This window comes from Coturnix japonica, chromosome 1, assembly GCF_054131305.1.
Source record: "Coturnix japonica strain WE chromosome 1, WE-NBRP24, whole genome shotgun sequence".
Taxonomy (NCBI): Eukaryota; Metazoa; Chordata; class Aves; order Galliformes; family Phasianidae; genus Coturnix; species Coturnix japonica.
The window spans coordinates 4,645,879-4,669,414 of NC_140663.1; the positions used below are offsets into that span (position 1 = coordinate 4,645,879).

General features: G+C 38.3%; 1 protein-coding gene across 7 annotated transcripts in view; it reads left to right on the forward strand.

Annotated features, from left to right (window-relative positions):
- Window positions 1-23,536, forward strand: part of CELF2 (CUGBP Elav-like family member 2) — a 547,347-nt gene that overhangs the window by 882 nt on the left and 522,929 nt on the right. The gene's annotated exons all lie outside the window — the stretch shown is intronic.

The following is a 23,536-nucleotide window of genomic DNA, read 5'->3' on the forward strand; positions in this document are numbered from 1 at the left end:
CTGGAGAAACAGGGAGAGGGCTGTTTTACTTCTTACCTTGACATACCTTTCTAGCAGCTAATTGTAAGAAGGTGACAAACTTTGAGATGAAATACTTGGCATTGCTTTTGTAAAGAATTAGTCTGATGCTCTGGCTAATCTCCTATAAATGCAAACCTGCCAGAAATAATCAGATCTGTGTTATACACGTTGCTGTTACTGCCTTATAAGTCCCCTGATTTCTGAGATCTGCCTTCTAGTCTTTCTCTGACATTAATGCATTTTATAAGGAATTAGAGGTGTTCTGTTTTTGATTTATTTAAACCTTTATGAAACTTGTGATATTATATATATATATATATATTATATATATATATATAATTTGGTTTTATTCTCGAATGTGATTTTGAAAAGTATGAGATGCTACAGCACCTACTAAAATCAACAGGAAGGCTGAGTTTGTTCTGTATTTAAGAGGAAATTGCTGAGTATTCCCAGGACGGAATCTTATGTTTGTTAAAATCTCTCTCTTCCTAACTGCAATTTGTTGCCATTACACTTAAGATCTGATCATGTAAGCTTTTATTGAATTATATAGAGAAAACTGTATGAATAAATACTGCTTTTACAGTTGGTTGTTGAAAGCTTTGTGGCTGTACTGAGAAAAACTTTTTGTACACATATAAGGATTTTTACAAGAAATTGAGTGGAGTTGGAATGCCAGTGTGATTCAGTCCTCTAACTTCCTGAAAACTTTTTTCCTTTATTTTTTGTAAGAGGTGTCTTGAAATTAATCACCTTCAATGTGACACTCAGAAGTCTGTATTTCAACTGTAAAAGAAGATCACAAAGGGCAAAACTGTGCAGGGGAGAGGGGTATAAGGGCAGTAGGAGACTGAGCACAGATTCTTTTTTGTTCTCCTGAAAAGAAGAGGAAGATGTGGCAATGCCATGTGGATAGTCATATTCTTTCCCAGGAACTTTGTTAGGATTCAGGGTTAAGGGTGCCACACTTCAGGGGTTTGTCATTCCCTATTTCAGCCTCAATTCCAAGCACTGTGATACTTTTCTAAATATTTAGTTTACTCATGCAGAAAACATTGGTATCTTGTTAAATGAGGTCATTGTAGCTCTCACACCTTGCTTTTGCCCTTATAACTTGCCTCCCATCCTCCCCCGACACCAGGAGCCAAAAATTTAGGCTTTGTCCTTTGTAATCCTAAACTCCCATCCATTTATAACCAGAGAATAAAAGGATTGAATTCAGTGTTCTTGTTATGGAAATAAGTTTTTATTCATTCAGTATCAACTGACACTTAGAAGCGTATCTGATGTAATATGAATAAACTGTAGGCTGTTGACAGTAAATTATGCAGCTATAGTCTCACTTTATCTTAGAAACAGTGCTTGTACAATGCTCAAGTGGCCTAAAGAAGCGAAACAGCTGCCAATGTGCTCATTTGAGTTTTGTGATCACCCAGATCCATGAGAAGTCCTTTGTGGTTGATAACCATAGCCCATGGTGGGCAACACAGTAGTGGACAGGGCTGCAAGGAACAGGGCTTGGGTGTAATCAAGGGTATATACAGTATTAGCGGTGATGCCAAATTTACTGTAATGAGCAACAGGACAGTAAAGTATAGCCACTGTGAGATTCTGAGTTTGACAACAAAAGTTAATTTCTAAAGCATTAAAACATAAAATGTCATCTGTATCTTTAAAATAGTAATAATCAACCAGCATCAGCATCTTTAAAATAATAATAATATTTTATATTTATGTTTACGTACTTTATATATACTTAAATATATATACTTAATACTTTATGTTTTTTAACTAATCTGTACACTTTGCTGTTGGCTTCTAGCAATACCAAAAGTTTGGAAATTTCCAGTTGAATAGAATTACTTTCAGCGCAACACAAAAAGGCAAGGCAGAAAACTTGCTGTAATTTCCTGTCAGTATCACTGAAATAAGAAAACACTAGGCTAATAAAAATGATAATCTGAGTTTACAACTGTTAACAAGATTCCTGAATAGAAATGGTGCCATTATGTGCAGAGAACTTCTATCTTCACTAGAGGAATATAGTATAAAATTACGAGTTTTATTATTAGGGCCTTGTCATCCAATCAGAAATCAACACATAACCTTACTCTGTGAAATGCCATAAGTTTTGGCATCTTCCCTCCCCTCTGATTAATAAAATATTAAAGGCATTTTATAATTAGAAACTTTGATAACATAGCTATGAATTTCCTTTACATAATTCAGTATTTCTTCCACATCCCCAGCAAACAAAGTCACTGCAAGTCTCTGCTACATACAGTAGCTACTATCGAGGCAAATTCCAAACTTGTCATGGACTATAATAATGGGTTTTTACAGGCTTCTTAAGAGAGATCAGATTCTCAGATTTTTCAGGTCTATTCAGAAGAATTTACAAATATGTTACAGCATTTCTTTCACAATCCATCCATCCACAGAACTGTATAATAAGGATAGGACATAAAAGATGGTACAGTTCCAACTCCCTGCTATGGGTAGGAACACCTTCCAGAATATCAAGTCACTCAAAAACTTCATCCAACCTGACCCTGAACAAATCTAGGAATCAGATATTATGTCTGGATAACCTGTTCCAGGGCCTCACTGGGTGAAAAGTTTCTAGCTCATATCTAACTTAATTCTACTTTTTAAAAATTATTATTATTATTTTTATTATTATTGTTACTCCTTCTCCTATAATTACACTCCATTAGAAACAGACTCCCTCCTTCTTCTGTTTAGGCCCACTTTATCAGCATTACATTTCTGGTCAAATGAATTAATGCATTATAGAGGCATGACAAAACTCTTAGATCTTAACCTTTTATGATATTTTATTTCATTCTAGTAATAATAGACTTTTACCTCCCAAACACAAATAATTTACAACATTATTAGGGTCTTGCTGTATTTCCATTTAATGAATTAGCTATGGTCTTATTTCAGTAAGAACCACTCTGGAAGCTCCACATCACCAAATCAAGCAAAACAGCTGTATCTTTCCTCAATGGCCCAGGTCTCCAGTCCTCCCCGATTCACTGATTGACAGCAGATTGAGCCAACACTGGCCAAGACACACTCCTTCCACAAGGCTGGTAGCCAGGAACAAACCCTTCATCTCCTGATGTTGAGTCTATGATTCACTGTAGACTTCCAGAGAACCCTAAACCTGTGCATAATACATGAAACCCTAAAAATAATCAAATGCCTCCTTTCATTACTCCCAACGAAATACAGCATACAGTATTTATGAGGTCACTAGACATAAATTAAGAATATAAATAAATGCCTTATTCCAAGGTAAAAATTAAAATATTAGAAAAAGATGAGAAATGCTAAGGGAGAAGCAGAGCCCCATAGAGTGTGGTTCTAGACTAACACAATCACATAAAGACATCCCTGCCTGGTTTGTGCCTCCCATGGTCTGTGAGGTTGATTAGCTCCCATCCTAAGGGTGATGTCCTGAAGGAGTCCTTGGGGCTAAATCTTTTCTCCTTCTACTTTTCTACACTTGCTGTCTCTTCCTTGGGGAAGGTAACAAAGGGGCAGAAAGCCAGAAACTCTCATTTTTTTATTTAGTTTCACAAATAGGAATCTCAAGATGCTTGTATAACCCCTATATAAAAGCCTGCTCTCTGTTCGTGGTGTTCAGACACCAGAGGTAGGATTAATTATATCCAAATTTAGATACTTATGCTGTACACACCTACATCTGAGCTAATCACCTTGTGCCCCCCAAAGGAGATGAGCAGGTGCTTACAGGGAGTGATTTATCTGACCTATTTTATATAAATGTTTTGTTTGATTCTCACTGTAGGACATCACATCCAAGACTCAGATCATTTAACCTCCTCTCCTCCTCAAATTTTCTTAATTAACTGCACTGTTGCATTGCTTAATTTAGACATCTTTTCTTCATCCACTTGGAGTCTCGAGTAACTGCGCCGTGAAGACACTGAGCTGAAAACTGTAAATTACATACCCTGAAAAAAAAAAAAGAAAAAAAAAATCATAGTATTTTTGACATACTGAGCCTAATAGAACTGGCAGTGTACTTAAAACAAGGCTAATCATAGTGAAATTAGGATTGGATTGCATAGACAGGGCAAAGTTGCTCACGTATATCATTAGTCCTCAAGGGCTGCTGGGGGATGCTGTCGCAAGTGCATTCCAGGCACTGTGTTTAATGTACAATTAATCTTGTTCCTCATGGTTTTATTAGGCTGAACTGATCTAGTGAAAGGAGCTGCTGTGATTGTTTTATTTGTTCTATTTTGCAGACCAGTGGCATTTAAAAGTTATGCTGCAATGCTTTAAAAAAATGAGAGATTCGTGAAACACCATGAGTACGCTGAAGTCCACCTAATTTAGGCACAAGCATTTTAATAAGCTGATGCTCCAGATATAAGTCCCCTTACCCAGGGGAAGATAAGTGTATTTGAAGGCTTCCAGAAAGAGAACGTGTCTTCCTAAATCTGTACAGCTAAGATTGCATTTACACTGCTAAAAGTATCTGCTACAGAGATATCCTTTGCTCCCAAGTGTTATGGCACAGCTCACTTCCATGTCACACCTGGCCATCTGTTGAGGGGTTTATTGCATCCACTGAGCCCAGTGCTGGGCCCCAGCTTTTTGCTTTTGGGAAAAATGGATGTTGTGTGTGATGCTGATGGGCTCACACTGGAACAACAGGTTGAAATGAGCAGAGGTAGACAGGGATGAAGCAGTCTTGTTCATAAAGCCTAGAGAGAGTTACCTCTACAGATGACCACTGCCAGCATCACAGTTTTCCAAAAGGAAAACTTGTTTAATTTCAAAATAAAATGTGTCAGCACAGAAATATATATTCCTAAAAATGCAAACAATGAATATGAGTGTCAGGAAACCGCACTAGATAGCTGTTATCCAGCAGCATGGACACAACACAGATCAGTCTCCATTAGGATTCATTTCTTCATTTTCCTAAAGACTAAGTGCACATTTGGTTTAAGTCAGGAAAAACTGGATTCTGCCATTCATTAAATATGAAACATTTGATCATTAGGCATGACTGAGGTAAGTCTATACTGAAACTGAGCTTGCGTCTACAGTGCTTTGCAAAAATAGTCTTTAGTTAGGCAAGGACATTGAACATACTTTGAAACATGAAGAAAATGTGACAATAACCAGTAGAACTGCTCATAAAATAGAAGAGCTCCCAACATCTGATTTTATCTATTATACTTATGCTATATTCCGTGATTAATTTATAGGCACTGTGCATACCATTGACACAGTAAGCAATCTGGAAAGCCCAGCACCTGCATTTTGGATAACAAAGGGCAGAAGTAAAGATTAATAGTGCCTCTTAATCAATCTAATGTAGTCAGTGTTTTCCATAGGCACTCCATAAATAAGCTGCTCTGGTAAAGCCTTTCTTTTGCTATATCCTAGGTCAACAGCAATTACGAAGGACATATGCATACTCAATGATGCTTTTGCTCTTGTGGGAAGAGGAATAGCAGCCACTCAGTGTCAAGAAGTAACAAAGACCACATTCAAAGGACATGAAAGGCTGGGTACTCTTGCTGAACAGGTTTACACATTTAAGCCTTGATCCTGCAAGGTCTTACACACATGCTTAACCTTGCACACTGTGATTGAAATCCTGGGCCTCTCAAAATCAATGACAAAACTCCACCAACTTCAAAGGGCTACTCTGTGAATGGCCTTTTTGGCTTCACTGCAGCCATACAGAGCATAGACATGCATGAGCTGATCTTCCAAACCTTTCTGCTTGCATAAAGCTTTATGGGATTGAGGAAGATGCAAAATGTAACTTTCAAACCACTTATTCTGTCTCACAACAAACCACAAATATTCTAAGATGTTTTCTTGATCTTTGTGCATAGTCAGTTAAGTCCATCTTCCAGCTCCCTACAGAGTCCCACTGGGTCTACAGGCAGTGCAACACACACTGAACCTTCATGGCTTTACTGGCATGGTCAAGTTGCCAAAAAATTGCTTTTGTTAATGCAGCTGTGAAAACATATGTCACCTGCCATCTCTTAGCGTAAAGATTTTAAATATGGCTAGGAAGAGTTTAAGAATGCCCATAAAATGGGGTTTGGCTGTATCAGTTCAGCTTTAGAAAGGAGACTGCTATAAAATCCTCACCCATAATTGGACACGAGTGACAGATTAACTTGTGTTCACAAATGAAGCAGTGAAAATGCTCTGCCTTTCTCACCCCAGAAGAATGACCATGGCAGATGTTAACACTGTTGAGAACAGCTTTAGTGTAACTACAGGTGAGACAAATGGGAGATTTATTAGACTGGGCATTGAGGAAAGGGGAGTGAGTTGTATCCAGCCCTGTTACAAAAAAAAAGCAGTGCACATTAGCAGACACGTTGCATGGCACACACAGTGGACTATAACACAAGCTATTATGTGTCTATGAATTAATGAGCCTGCCTGCTTTCTTGTTTGCTTTTCAAGCACCCAGAACCCAGAATCAAACTACTCATGATTATACTTTCTTCATGGCCCACCCATTTAAATTCAATGGCAAATCTCTAACTTCATTGATGATGCAATAAAATCAATGACCTCAAGGCTGGGAATTCAGTGACCTACAAGTGAGTAAACAAGGGAGAATGAATTTTCTGTGGTGCAAGTCCTGAGACAAGGCTTGCTCCAGTATAAGCTTGATCCTTTCTGTTCATTTTAATGAGCTTACAATGGGTCCCTAACATAATATGTACTCAACACAAATCTGCACTGGTTGTTCAGGCATCAAATAAAGCCCTTAATTATGTGCTTAAGAACATGGTATTGGAATAGTCCCATAGAAGCCGCTGCAACTGCAGAAATTCTTTAAGTTCAGTGAGTGAAGGTGTTGCTGCAAAATGATTATAGTTCTCTTCAGTCAATGCCCTCCTCCAGGCAAATGAACAATACAGGTCCTGTGAATCCAACACCTTGAGATGCCATAAATGTGTTGGTATTTAGATTCTTTATATTCCTTTATTCCCAAAATCATTTACTGCAATGATGATAAAAGTAGGAATATTTGCTGCTTCATATTCAAAGGTCCCTTCCATACATGATTTAAAGTACACTTGCAAATGGTGCTGATGCCTGTTCAACAGTCCCACTTCTAAGTAGAATAACGTTTTAAAATCTAAAAGAAAGAAATAAATAGTAAGCTGTTTGCAATGCAAGTAGGAAAATATTATTCTCTGCATTTAAAGTAAATTATATTTACCCCAAACTCTTGAACCAGGTACTTAGAAGAGATGCTTAGTAGTAGTGCCACGTAGAACAGATATTGTTCAACTGCTTCCCTGCAGCTCATCCCATTTAAACAGGGGGTATAGTATTTCTGCATTATCTTGCTCTCATGAAACCTGCGATATTCACCTTTTCTTTTTTTTTTTTCAGGCAAAGCTGTTTACAGCAAACACAGCTCATGGTGTTTCCAAAAGTTTCCTGCAGTCAGAAACACAAGGGCCAAATTGAAAATATTGGTTTGGGAGAATGTAATCTTTCCAGTACAGACTTTGGTCAGTGTGATTGTATTCAGTGTAAGTGCCCAATAGTAATGATGTCCAGGCATAGGGCCAAATGCTAAAACTGCCCCCAGAGTGGGTAGACTCATACTCTGCAAGAGAAGCAGTAAAGTGTGTTCATATTCTGGCCAGCCACATCCAAAAGCACTGCTCCCCATGAGGATAATTCTTGCCAGAAGTATGAATAAGCTGCATCAAGGCTATGCATTATGGCAACTGCTGCACTGGGGACTGCTAAGTAATTCATAAATAAGCAGTCTCTGCTGCTCCCAATTCCTGAATCGAGCTTGAAAATGTACTTATGTAGATCCAAGTAGGAAAGACTTGCATAGTGGTCTCACTGGATTTCAAGTGCCAAAACAGAGGTGGCTACTTTCCATCTCCTGCTCCTTTGACTGGCCATAATTTTTCTGGCAAGCATATATATACAGTGCCTAGAAGGATTTGGCTTCTGTTCTTCAGCTCATATTCATCGTTTGGGTTGCTTCAGTGAAGTTATGTATCCAGAAGCTCCTGTTATGGTAGGATAAAGAGTCCACCACAGCTGAAATCTCTATTATTAAATGAATTATGAATAAAACCAGAAAAAAAAAAAAGCAAAACAAAACAGACACACTTTACAAAACCCATCAGCCATGTTTTGGACACACAAGCATATTTATGTCCACATAAAAACTGCAGTATTATATAGGACTTTTGCATTTGTTTAACAAAAGCAAGTGTAGAGTCTTACACCTAGGGAGGAATAACTGCATGCACAAGTACAGGCTGGGGCATGACGTACTGGAGAGGAGCTCTGCAGAGAGGGACCTGGGTGTCCTGGTGGATGACTGGTTGGCCATGAGCCAGCAGCGTGCCCTCATGGCCAAAAAGGCCAATGGCATTCTGGGGTGCATTAAAAAGAGCATGGCCAGCAGATTGAGGGAGGTGGTTCTCCCCCACTACTCTGCCCTGGTGAGGCCTCATCTGTCCAATTCTGGGCACCCCTGTACAAAAACAATAGGGATCTCTTAGACAGAGTCCAGAAAGATGGTAAAGGGCCTGGAGCATCTCCCCTGTGAAGAAAGGCTGAGTGAACTGGGTCTCTTAACCTTGAGAAAAGAAGACTGAGAGGGGACCTGATCCAGGCCTATAAATATCTGAGGTATGAGGGGCAGAGTGGCAAGGACAGACTCTTTTCAGCAGTGTGTGGAGACAGGACAAGGGGAAACAGGCAGAAACTGGAGCATAGGAAGTTCTGCACGGATGTGCGCAGTAGCTTCTTTACGGTGAGGGAGATGGAGCACTGGAACACGCTGACCAGGGGGGTTGTGGAGTCTCCTTCTCTGGAGATATTCAAGACCTGCCTGGACGCCTGCCTGTGTGACCTGGTGTAGAGAACCTGCTTTGGCAGAGGGGTTGGACTCAATGATCTCTGGAGGTCCCTTCCAACCCCAATGATTATGATTCTGTGATCCAGTGATTTTGTGATGAGTACTCATTTCATTTTGGGGATGTTTTGTTTTTTTTTCTTATTTTGAGAATGATCGAAGTTCCACTTGTTTAATGTAAGACTTCCAGATCTTTGGCTCATAAAAATCAGTGACCTCTTGAAGCCTTTTCGGCACTGAGAACAGCACATGATATTTTCTAGAGCCTGAATAGCTCTCAAAGGCAATAGAAGTTACTGATCCAGCATGTGCAACACTTTTAACAACATACAAAATAATTTTAATCAGGAAGTCCTATATTAGCACTAACCATATTCTGTAAGTCTGTAACAGAGGTAGACTGTATTATTACAGAAAAGCATCCTGTCTTGTTTTGGAAGTTTCAAATTTGCTCATTTGAAGCATTAGTTCAAAAGAAATTTTTGCGAACATGTAGTAGTCAATATTAAAAAAGAATGTAATTACTAGATTTCTATTATCCTTTATAAGGTATCACTGCACTGGAAGTCCCAGCTCCAACTGCTGACCTACAAAGATCTAGATAATACTTCTTTGCAGAAGAATCACAAATTATGCATTCTAATGAGCCAGTAAAATGATTTCCTGGAAGACAATGCTCTATCCACATACTCTTCTTCTTTAGATACATATTTTTGTCTTTCAGGACAATTTATAATCTACTTCACAGATGTTACTTCTTGGAAAATTGTAAAAATCTTGTCAGCTGATATATTTAACTAAACAAAGAGCTATATAATGCAGAGCAAGGATAATCAACCATTTCTGCGTGTAAAAACAAGCTGATCATCATAAAATAGAGCAATATTGTCATAGTTTATTTTTTTCTGATTTCTTCTTTCAACAGCAAAGAAATATATTTTAATGCTGCAACTGCTTATCTTTGCTTGAATCCAAGAGTGAAAATGCAGAAGCCGTGATTTTTCCAGCTATTTCCTATCAATTTTGTACCTCAGACTACTGAAAACCTCAGACAAATCTTTCTCACAGGGTCAGAATCAAGTTTAACTAGAATATGGTAATCTGTGGTCTGTACTAGTGGTTTGTCTTATCTAAATTTATATCTCTATACAAGGTTCACAAAATACATTAGGGGAAATCAAATGATACTGAAGCAGGACAGAAAACTCTTCAAATAGAACTAATTTTCCCACTTTGCAAAATTAGTCAGAGGAACTCTCTTACTCAAAGCATTCTGTATGCCTCAGAGTTTCTTTACAGAGCTTCATTTTCTGCCTTAAAATTAATTTTCCTAAAAGAGAAAACTTGTTCTCAGAACTGACAAGTAAAACAGCAGGTAATAAAATAGTTCTGAAAGTTCTGGTGACAGTGATCTATGCCACAGCATTGTCTATATCATGCTTGTGGGTACACATCTCTGATTACATCAGTAGTACGGAATAAAACAGTCAAGAACTGTCCTACAGACACAGAATCTCAGAATGACCTGGGTTAGAAGGGAAGGATCATGAATCTCCAACTTCCCCTGGCAGGCAGGGCCACCAAACTCCCCATTTACTAAACCAGGTTGCCCAGGGCCCCAGACAACCTGGCCTTGAACACCTCCAGGGACGGGGTATCCACAACCTCTCTAGACAGCACCTCACCACACTCATAATAAAGAACTTCCCCCTGACATCTGACCTAAATCTTCCCTCATTCAACTTAAAACCAATTCCCCTTGTCTTGCTGTTATCCACTCTTTCAAAGAGTTTACTCCCCTCTTGTTTATAGGCTTCTTTTAGGTACTGCAAGACTGCAATTAGGTCACCCCACAGCCTTCTTTTCTCCAGCCTATCTTTGTAGACCCAAGGACTGCATGGCAATCTGCACACATTCCCTGTAACCCTAGACAGACCGGCAGCATCCAATCTTGCTGCTGGCACAGACCTTATAATTACTGTCTCTCAACCCAGGCTTAGGTATTTTGAAGAAGGGAGCTAGTTGGCACAACCCAAAGCTCTGCAGGGGTGCACAATATCCATTAAACATCTAGGAATGATCAGGTAGTAGTGCTTGGACCCCAACCATGGCCTTGTTGTGGGTTTTTTGTTTATTTGTTTGTTTGTTTATATATTAATGTATGTATAGCTAGTACAAACACAGAACAGAGGAAACCTCTTCAGAGAACTCAGCTGCTGAACTTTGAACTTCTGGTGCTCCCATTCACAGCTTGTCAACCCTAATATATGGAACTTGAAAAGAGGACAAGGGAACAATTAGTAGTGGGCAACTGTACAGATTAAGTAGAACATTTTCAAATACAAAAGAACACCACTAAGCTGAGCAATAGAAGAAATGAAATGTATGGATATATCTACAGGACATCCTTGAATGGTCAGTTTTTGAAAGATGGGAAAATACTGCTTTGCTCTTAGAGCCTGTTCTAGGTTTACACTTTTGGCCACTGGTGGAAACGGGGCACTGGGTTAGATAGGTATCCATACAATCTGTAGCAACTCTGGTGCAGAATCCTTTTGTTACATGAAGGTAATATTCAGAGGAAACTAAACTTTCTTCCTTCTTTGGTACTGAGCTATGGATACCTGATGATGGCTGCTGGAATAGAGCTGACTTTCAAATCAAGCAAGCTTCCATGCCTGTATCTATCCAACTAAGCACAGCAGGTATTCATCAGTACATCCTTGTCTAGGAGAAAATTGGATTCTGAACATGCATCCAAAGATATAAAAGTGCAAATATACTGATGCAGTCCCTTTGGAAAACTTATCTGCATACATTTAACGAAGTGGGGGAAAGGAGGTGTTATTTGACTCACTTGAAATGTCAGTTTAGATAATTTTTCTAATTGAGTCTTAATATTTCACTGCTTCCCATATCTCCCAAAATGATTATTAACAAATAAACAGATCTTTCTCAGTTGTCTCAGAAATAATAATAGAATAGGCTTCATTGCATATGCAGGAGCTCCAATTTAGGTGAAAATTATTTCTGGTAATTCAGCGTGTGGCATCATGCAGATACATCTGCTAACAATGCTGCATTGTTCAGTAAGTGTTATGCAAGCAGCTATGGCAGGGCACGTCTGTAGCTTGGTTTTATTAAATGAACAATACACACCACCAATGAGTGCTACCACAGAGGAAAATAAATATATACACTATGCATGTGGTATGGTGTGAAAACTCGTGTAGAAGACCACATCCACTGTGTTTCCCTTCCATGGGACTTTGGCAAGCTTCTTCTGTAGCTGTCCAGTTTAGATCAAACAGGGTCAGAAGAGATGTGCCAGAATTTAATATAATTTGGATTTATCAATACCAGGCTCCTCTGAGGAAAAAATAAGTCCTCTTTCCACAGGTTGTAAAAGTCTTCCCAGAATATTTCCCCAGACAGATTCTCTCTTCCGCATCCCTTTGCCAATTGGAACCTTTTGATCTCAACATCCTTAACGCCAAATTCTTTAATGGTGTAAATGAGTAAAACTCTACCTAAGGCAGCAGAAAAGATCCCATTTACACCTGCAGAGAACTTGGCTTTGATTCTGTAGCCAAGGAGAGATTAAAACCATTGGTTCTAGCAGATTAGTTAGCCTGTAAAAAAAAATGCTTCTCAGTTCCTGTTGCAAATAGTTCTGTTATCCAACCCAAATCCTAGAGGGAAACACAACAGAAAATGCTCTTGAGGGACTGAGTGTTGGGCTGGGAGGATGACACATTGGAAAATTTAAAAGGATTTTTTGATCTTTATCATATGATCGAGTATACATTATTAGCATTTTTATTCTGATCTCTTCACTTGCTCTCTATGCCACATTTTTTTTTTTTTTTTTTCCCCAGATCTCCTAATATGAATCACTTATTCCAGACTGCTCTTTGAAGAAGGCATCCACTGATATATCTGAGATTAAATGAGTCACTCATGATGGATTGTGCTTCATGGCTTTATATACCACAGAAAATTATGCATTTTACACTGCCTTGTAAAATAACCATTTATCTAAGTAAACATATTGACTCCTTTTGGGTTCATATGAAAACTATCCTGGGCTGTGAATCTTAATTTAGCAAGCTCATGACAGGCAGGAAAAAGGACAGCTAACAATGATGGAGAAGAATCAGTTACTTAAATGTCAATAGAGGGAGTTTAAAAAATGAACTCAAAGTAACAGATCAATTTGTTCCCAAGTGTCCAGTCAGAGATACAGGACTGGCAACTTCTACCACCTTTATATGCTGATATGCTGATATGATGTCAATTCAAGCTCAACAACAGCTTGTGATGGAGAAAGAAATGAGGCCAAACAGAACAAAGACAACTGGCTTGATATCACTTTACACAGACTCTATCTCTTTCCACAATTGCTGTAAGAGAGATATCTCATTTCTGAAATACATCAGTTAACACATGCAGTATGGAAATTATGCTTCTCAGTCAAATTCTTTTTTGGAGTTGTTCCATATTGGTGCCCATAATGGTTAAATAACTGAATCTTTGGTAATGCTGGATCAATATATATGCCCTCCAGTTCCTGCACTGAAAAGTGTCAAAAGGTGAAAGTGTTGTGCAAGAATTCAGGCTCAGTAGCATATAATGGCCTTGTCCCAGACAATTTGGAAACCCCATATCTCTCTGCTTAGGAAGCAGGAGTACAAATTAGCAGTAAAAGAATGTGATTAATCTTTCAAATAATAACAGGTTAGATGTTTTTGTACCTGACCATTTCTACTTGCTACCCTAGATTGCACCTAATTGGTGCACCTGTCTGATTTTATCCTCTTCATTTCCTTCTTCCATGAAGTATATACACTCCTCTCACTCATGATAGGGTCAAAGAGGATGACCGTGGCATTGACTTCAGCAAGTTCTGGATCAGAGCAGTAATCACTTAAAACCTTTGACTAGCAGTCTCTACGTATTTAAGATGAATGATCTCAGAGACAAAGGAGCTTATCATAGCAAGATATTTCCTTGTATATTCCTGCATCCCCAAAGCTTTACTCTTCAAAAACAAAATCTGTTGTCCTATATGTAGTGTAAAATAATTCACCATGGAACAAAGCATTGTATCATGGTACAGATCTGGGCAGTGATTGAAATAATAACAGACTGTTTAATTGCTAAATTGCAGTGGTGATATTATGAAATAACATATTATATCCGCATTTATAATAAATTAATCCATCATGATTAAAGGTCTCTCAATGAATACCAAATGAATTAATACATGATTGGCCTTTATAAGTATAAGCCTTTAATATTATGCAGCGTTCTGCAAGCAGCCCACAAATTAAAGCTGCAATGAGAATTGGTGTCACAGAAAACTTTTCTACATTTCAAGTGAAACACCTTTCCTTTTGGAACATGTTAGTGTTGAATTCATTAGTAATTGTGACAGATAGATCTTTAACAGGAGAATCCATAATCATCCAATGTCTGGGGGAGAGGAGAAAATTACCACAGTATGACAAATTTTATGAAAGACATCTGTCATTTTTTAATGTTGCAATACAAGCTGTTTATTAAGTAAATTTAATTAACCAGATTTCTCATTTAAAAAAAAAAAAACAAAAAACAAAAAACAAAAAACAAAAAACAAAAAACAAAAAACAAAAAACAAAAAACAAAAAACAAAAAACAAAAAACAAAAAACAAAAAACAAAAAACAAAAAACAAAAAACAAAAAACAAAAAACAAAAAACCAGCCTGCCAGGAGCACATCCCTTGAATACAGTTTATTTAATGTGTACAATTAGGTTGAATCATCAAATTTTCTGAACCTTAAATATTTCAGATTAATTTGTCTCCACACTGTTTTGCTATTTGCTACATTTGCAGCCATTTGTATTGTGAAATAGATGTTGTTGATACTACCATTATGAAGACTCTGCTTTGAAATGAGGCTTTTGTGGGCACAGTGAAGTACACAAAGAGAAAAGTCTCTACCAAAAAGTTTTCTTTTGAAAAACATAGACATACAAAGAGTGAAAAGGGAGAAAGGCAGAGAGAGCAGGTGTGTCTGCCCAGGACTATAAATAATTCAGCCACCATCTGAGTCTTGGTCTAGTGTTATATCAACCACTAGAATGCACTGTCCTTTTGGTTTATAAGGGATATGATTGGAAGTTAACTGTAAACTCCTGCACAGGAGTTTGAAAATCCACTTGTAACTCTGGCAATACTTTATTACCCTAATCTCATGGTAGATTTGGGAAGTTAATTGTATATAATATGTGTCTGGTATTCAGAAAGCATCATTCACTTAGCTATGTGAATGAAATTGTTAAATGTGAGGAATAAGGCAGCCTAGAAGACAATAAATTGCTTACTGCAGTGGAATAATGAAGAAAAGTGGACTGGGAAAACGGAAGGACTTTATTTGTTCTCATGTAAATACACAAGGTGTAAATCTGCTAAATCTGTAAGCCAATACATGGCATGTAGCTCTTCAGATCAGGGTATTCCTAAACATTCTGTTGCAGAAGAATAGATGAATAACTCCAGTAAATGTCCCCTGTCTCCTGCATTTGAGCCTTTAGGTGAGCTGCAGTGGGGAACAGTCAGAAAGCTGGAAGAAAATTACCAAGCTAAGTGTTGATATTTGAATTTAAGCATTGCTTTTGGTGTAGATTAATTGTGTCATCATAATCAAGACACTCATGGCTATAGTCAGGCAGCATGAAGCACCCATATTTGGTCAGATGAGAGAGCTGGATGCTTGTGGAGAACTACAGTGACACCTTCATAAGGCACCATATAGGGAGATGCTTAGAGAAGCCAGGAGAAAATATGATATCAAAAGCCCTTGTTACAATTCAGGCCATTTTAATATGATTCTTAGGTTCCCTTTGCTTTAATTCCTCATTAATAAAATAGCACTTTCTAAATGTTCAGAACACATAAATACAATAGAGGTTAGTATAAGGGGGCATGAATATCTGTGCTATGCAGATAGAAGATATAGGGGCGTGCACACATAAAACAAACCCACCTCTGCAGGGTCAGCAGCAGAGGAGGTGTTAGAAGCTCAGGGGAATTTTATCTCAGCAAAGGTGGCAGGATCAAGCTCTGAAACTGATCAGCTTTTAAGTGAGCGCAGACAATCCTGCAATTAATGGAGACATATCTACTCAATATTACAATACAGCCGACCTGCATCCTTGGCTTATTAATTTCTCCCACTAGTACAAGTAGGTTGACATCTTCTAAATTAAAAACAGTTCTGCCTTAGGAAGAATTGCCAAAGAATTTGTACATTTGAAGTCTCAGGAGATGCAACTCTTGCGTGCTGCCTTCACTGGGGAAGAGTACATGCTTATCCTTCAGGAGGTGTCATCTGCCAATTATGACAGCTACCCATTTGCATTCATTTATGAATTCAAAATTTACAACTGTGGCTATTTAACACAACAATTCCCTGGAAAATCCTTGGACTCTATTTTTGCATAATAAGAAAAAACTTAGAAAGAAGAAAGAACAGCTCTTCTCCTTCCTTCCTTCCTGCTTTTATTATTTTGTATCCAAATAATTTTACACATGAGAATAATATAGGACAGCACTTGTTGGGGTTGTTCTGACCTCTCTGTACATAGCATGCTTGTGAATCTCTTGCTGTTGAGGACAATATTTCTGATTCTAGAGAGCTGATGTTGTTACTCCATAGAGGGAAAGAGTAGGCTGCCACCAGGGCAGATATAACAGCTAAGTGGAGCAGGACTCCAGATACCCAGACTCAGTTCCTCACTCATCTACAAGTGTTCTGAGTGATGCTAAATAAATCACTTAATCTAGTGATTCTTCAGCTTTGTATAATGGCAAAATAGGACTAGTATTTATTTTTCTCCCAGGCACACTGTGGGAAAACAAACTGTCCATAAATATGAGATGTTCAGGTACGTCATGGTCAACTCCATCATGTGTTTGGTCTACAAGATGCATTACTGAAAGTGAACCATAGCAGATGTGAGTCCATTGAGGCTCTTTCTCGGCTGCTTCCAGGTGTATATCCTCTTGACAGCTGAGGTGATCTGAGATACTACCTCATTGAGTTTTTAGACAGACAGATTAAGAATGAAACTAAAGGCTGTCTAGCTGTCTCAAAACAAAAGAGGTAAGAATAAAAAATACTTACTCATGATGAGGAAACAAAAACTAAATTTGTATCTTTGTAGCACTGAACTATTTCAGTTGATTTCAACAACTGTATTTAGATACCTATATATTGATCCAAGGAGGATATTTCCTAGAATCATCGAAGCATAGAATGGCTTGGGCTGGAAGGGACCTCAAGGATCATCAAGCTCCAACCCCCCTATCTAATAGTAGACCAAGCTGTCCAGGGCCCTGTACAGCCTGACCTTGAACACCTCCACAGATGGAGCATCCACAACCGCTTTCTATTAGACAGATAATTTTTTTCTTGACTTCTTTCTCGTTCATTACGACATATAGTGAGGAAGATTAAAAAAGTGTTGTAAAATTTTGAAGAAAACAAACAAACAACAACAACAAAAACAACAAAAACCTGAACACTTGTGAGATGAGAAAATTCAGCAAAAAGTCTTTAATAAATCCTGAAATCTGTAAGTACTGCAGATGTAGTGCATGCTGCTGAAGCCTTCCACACAGCTTGGCAGTATCTTAGTAAGACAGATTAGGCTCATCACTAGCCATTGGATTTTATTCTGCATCTGAATTTCTTTGCCTTAGTGTACTGCAAATATTAACTCTGTTAATCTACGATTTTCAGTTATTATTAAAAATATATTTGCAGTACTGAAAACTCTAAGCAGATAGGGATCACAAACTCAATGGAGTCATTTTTCTTCTACAAAGTAGTAGCACTGTCACAACAGCAAGATTGTATTCTATCCAGGGAGTAAATATATTGATTGCTTACTTAGTAGAACTAGTGCACAACACACATGACACCTATTCTCAGCAGCTTACGCTGACTTCCAATTTGCTTTTGGATGTTGGGTTTGATGTATAAAGCCATGGGTTTTTGTGCCTGTGACTGTATTTCTTATTTTTCTCCTTCCTGCATCCCACCACTAGAGTTCAGCTGGAACCCATTTGTTAACACTCTCCTTTAACTCAAAGGTGCTCAAAATTCTGCCATAGAAAGTACCATCTCATATTTAGTACCTGATACAGAAGGTATTTACACAGATGTTTGCCTGGTAAATGAGTGAACACTGAATTGAAAATCACATAATAACTGAATGGTTAGAACTGGGAGGGATCTCTGTGCATCATTTGGTCCAAATTCTGTTCCAGAAGGGACACACAGAGCAGGGTGCCCAGGACCATGGAAAGATGGCAATTGAAGATTTCCAAGGAGAAGACTCTGAACCTCTCTGGGCGCTGAAGCTCTGTCACCCAAGGAGCACAGAATCCTTTCTGATGTTAAACAGAACCTCTTGTGTTCCAGTTAGTGCCCATTGCCTCTTGTCTTGATACTAGGCATCACTGACAACAGTTGTTCTCCATCTTCATTGTATCCTCTCTTCATTTTTATACACGTAGGTGAGATTCTTCCCTGAGCCACCTCTTCTCTAACCTGTAATGTCACTCTCAACCATTTCTCACAGGACAGGTGCTCCAGTCCCTTAAAAATCTCTAGGAGCTCATTGTCTGACATCATTCTTGTTTGTGCTCTATGTCCATGCATCTGTAATATGGTAGATTTTTGTTTTGTTTCCCAAAATAAAATGAATATTACAGGGTTTATCAGATAAACTTGAATTTAGGTGAGAAATGACCATATGTTGTCCAGATACATGGTTCCTCAGTTACTGCAGTGAAAAGATTAAAGTTCTTAATCTAAAACCAACATCTGTGAAATCTTATGTGACTGGTGGTATGAGCAAAGAATTCCCAGATCTAAATTCAAGATAAATCCCTCATCTGAACAGTCTTTTCAGCAAAGGCATTGGCTGGTCACTTTGGGGAGTCTTGGAGGTTTTCTGCTAAAATTGCTGTGCTCTTTGTGGAAATTTAGAGCTTCAAATGCTCTGTGCTGCAGTACAAACATTTAAATATGCAGTTGTCTAACTAAGCAACATACACTAAAAATTTTATTAGGTTTGCCTTGTCTTCATGAGTTTTGTTCACTGTAAGTATGGCTTCTTTCATGAATTGATATGCCTACAAGACGGGACTGCTAATCTGTGCCTGTCTTGAATTTAACATACACGGATAAAGAAATCTTAGTAGGAGTACAAGGTTTGGTATGGTGTTTCTGATTGTACCACCTACCAAGCTGTGGTTAGCATCCATGAAGAACCCACCCAGTTCTGCCCATTTATCTCATTCTGATGAGCCAGCTTCTATACTACCCTGTAAGCTTCAAAGTAATTAGTAAAGTCAATATTATTTAACATTTATTTCATTCACAGGTGGATGCAGATTGTGATTCTGGGGCTTCCCCATAGTTTGCAGTAAAGCCAATGTGTGTGTGGCTGCACAGACTGTACCCACTCCAGCCCATGGCAGAGCTGGTTACTTCTCAACAGTGTGAGTTTGTGTTAGCAGATGCTACACTGCAAAGTAATCTCTTTCTAAGGTTGTATATAGATTTTGACAGAAACTTCACTGAAAGTATTTCATTTGGATAAGAAGTGGTTGCCTCAAAATAAGAAAAAGAAAAAGAAAAAAAAAAAAAAAGTGTCTTGCTTCTGCAATACTCACTTGATTGTGGAAAACAAGACTTTCAAAGAAGAAAATGAGTTCAGGTCTCCCTCAGCAGGAAAAACTTAGACTGGTCATGTTATGATCCTAAAGAAGCCAATTTTAACCCTCAGTATCTTCTGAAATGAAGAATCAAGCTATTCCACTGCTTACAAATGCTTGTGTAAACTTAAAAACAAATAAAACTAAAACTAAAAAACTTTGCTGTTGAGCCCATTTCTTCCAGAAAAATAGATTGTATTTAGGTCTTGCAGACAGAGATAACCTTTATCTTGGTCTTCTTAAGAAATAAGTCTTATGTGATAACAGTATTGTCCTCTGAGCCACCCTTCCTAATAGCTTCTGAGCCTATGAGCATAAGACTGCAGTCTGGTTTGCCAGTCACTCTCGTTTACACCAGCAACTGGTTCTGCATACACGAAAGTCACGTCTTGTCAGAGCTCTCAATGTCTCTTGCTTGCTCGGATTTCACAGGGAGGACGAACCTAGGCATTAGAGTGGACAAACTCTAGTGACAGCAGGTATGGGAACTGGTGGGATGCTGGACTTCATTAATTCCGTGACTCACACAACATTCTGAGGTGAAGATGTAGATAGGTGAGAGAGGATTAAATATTTTGCGTTTGGAGAACTCCTTGAAATGGCATGCAAAACAAATCCTCCTCTGCTCTGCAGAGTTTCCTAGGAAGTGCCTGCCCCTGTCTCTTTATCGCAGCTTATCTCGCAAGCAGTGTCCTTTTAGCACTGCACACCAGGCCCAATCAGACAGCTGAGCAGCTGCGTTATCACAAACGAGAGCCTTCTCCTCCTTATTCTGCAGGAACAGATAAATGGGAAGCAGGTGCGTTGTATCCTGCATGCTAACTGAGTGAGTGCTCCCCAAATCTGCTTCTTCAGCTCTTGCTTTTATCTTGTCTTTAACACCAAGCAACCACCACTGATAACAAGCAGATTAGAAACACTATCAGATTAACATTTTTATGTAATAAATGGTCAAGAACCTCACATTAAAAGAGTATCTTCCCTGGCATTAAGCATCCTTCGCTCACCCAGGAAGCCTTTATCAGCCTGAACCTACTCTGCTCGTTGCATAATAAATCTCCTAACCCTGATTTCATCGTAAGGAAATTCTTCATGAGGACAGCAGGGAGCTAAATGGATGACTGTGTTTAAAAGGAAAATCAAGCAAAAAGATTAAAGTGCTGGTCTTCTTTAGCTTAAAACTAACTCTCTGTACTAAATCTTTTAGCTGGAGGATTGGTTCATTTGGTTGTTTCATAGTGTGACACAGTTTTTTCTTTCTCTGAGGCAGTTCAAATTTAGCTCAGGTCAGATTTACTCCAGATAGGTCTGGTTGTTTTTTGTGTGTGTGTGTGTGTGTTTCTTTCTTAATTTTTTTTTTTTCACTCTCTCTCTCAAAAAAAATATTAGCTTTCTTTCATTTTTCACTCCAGAATCCTACTACTGCTATTAACACTTTTGTTTTATTCTTCATTTTAATTATGTTACATTAGAAAAAGTTGAAAAAGAATCATAGCTTTTTTTTAATGGGACCCTTCATGGTTATCTAGTTCAACTCCCCTGCAATGAGCAGGTACACCTACAGCTAGATCATCTTGCTCAGAGCCCCATGCATACTGACCTTTAATGTCTTCAGGGATACAGTACCCACCATCTCTCTGGGCAATCTGTTCCAGTACTTCACGTGCCTTACTGTAAAATACTTTTTATATCAAGTTGAATTCTTCACTCATTTATTTTGAAACCATTTCCCCCTGCCCCTGGCAACAGACCCTAGAAACGAGTCAAATAGCCCCTTTTTAGGTACTGGCAGGTTACTATTGGATCTCATAGTTTCTTATTTCCTTTGTTAAGTAAGGAAGTATATCTCAGGGAAAAAAAAAAAAAAAGAAAAAAAAAAAGTGGAAAACCTAAAAAACCTAGTTTGATAAACATGACCATGATAAATGATTCACTGAAAAGCCGGTGGAAACTGAGCAGAAATCACTTAACACTCTGTCAGATGGAAATACCCAACTTAGTTAGGCCTGATTACATCTGGGACAAGACTGACAATAATACTTCCTACCAGTTTTCCTGGAAAAGTACATTTACTGAGAACGTTCATCCTTTTCTTTTGATGGTAAACCCTAAAGAAAACATCACAGCTGTTGTCACTAATTTCCATTTTTCTGGTTGCAACAGAGGTTAAGATTGGGGATAAGATTTATGAGAAAAAGGCTCTAAACACAGTCCCGGGGAATGAGGGCAAGAAGTGATGTTGAAGGACTGACATCCATAGAACACCTGCTGCACTTCTCATGGACAAACAAGGTTCCCATAGTCCAGGCACCTTCTGGTGAACACTCAGTGAAACATAAATGAGAAAAAGCTTTTTGACTGAAATTGTTTTGCACAGAAGCACTGATTTGTTACGTAGTGTTTCCATGTTAAATTACAATAACTTGATGAAGCTTTCAGCAGCTCCTGTCCCAGATACAGTTTTATATTCATTTAGTGCCCAGTTGCACTTCAATACATTCCTTGAAGATAATTTTCAGTCTACTTTAGCTATACTTTAAAACAGGCTGGCTGACAGGGTCCCAAGCTGCTCAACTGGTATTTCTTGATAGATTTGATTTTCAATCCTGAGATTACTTTTGAAAAACATATAGTGCCTGAAGGAATCCAAGCTGAGTTTTCTCTTCAGGTTACTGGACAGCCTCTATCTTTTATTATAGAGCTGTACAATACTCAGACTCAATCATTAATAACTTTCCTATAAGATGTCCTTAAAACTGCATGTAAACTCCAGTACAGTGCCATTTAATATATATATATATATTTACTTTTTTTTTTTTTTTTTTTTTTTCCCCAACTCAAATGTTCAGAGACACCTCTGGCAGAAGAATAAATCCTCATCTGTGAAGAGACTCTTTTTCCATTTGGTTGAAAACACCTCCAGGAATCCCTGGATAAAACATTATGTTTGGCTGCACACCAGTCATAACAAGGGCAGATGCCCTAACCAGTACAGTAAAAAATGGTTTAATTTTTTGTTTGTTTGTTTGAAGTAAACTGCCCCTAGGATCATGTCTAAATTAGTGAATTGCCCATATGCAACTTAGCATAAAAATGTGGAGGGAGCCAAACAAAAGGTTGTTTAGGTCTTTTGAGCGAAAGATAGGCTGCCTTCAGTTAACAACCAGTAATTCCTACAGCAGTGCTCCTAAGTCTGGGTTTCGTAACCCATACTCACGCTGGTTGAAATGTATCTTGAGCTAAAATCTGCAGCTGTCCTATAAATGGAAATTTTGTCCTTGATTTAATAGCATTAGACAGACTTGACAGTATTTTAACCCTTACCATTTCAGAATAAATGGTAAGGAGTTAAGCTTTTGTTTGCAGAGCACCTTTCATAAAACCAGTTACTAAAGTAATGGGCAAACATAACTGCCTGTCTGAACAATGCCATGATTCACTGCAGCCAAGAGCCAATTTCAGCAGCAACTGATTCTGAAGAAAACATCCACATAGAAAAAAAATAAATTAAAAATGGCATGAGGCAATAATGGTTCAACAGAGGAGGCTTTTGATTTTTAGCGTGAAAGAGTATTGTGGGTGGAATAGAAAGATTAGGCATGGAGATTTCAGCAAGTCGGAAACTAAGAGGTGACATGACCATAAAAAAGCAATGATTGGGCAGGAAGACCAAACAGTAGAAGTGCCCTCAGCATCAGATGCCAATTTCCAATAAATTCAAGCATCACACGGGGTTTTAGCCACATGACTCCTGTTGACTTTAATAGGAGTCATGCAGCTAAAAACACTCACTGCTTGGAAAGTTGCTTATTA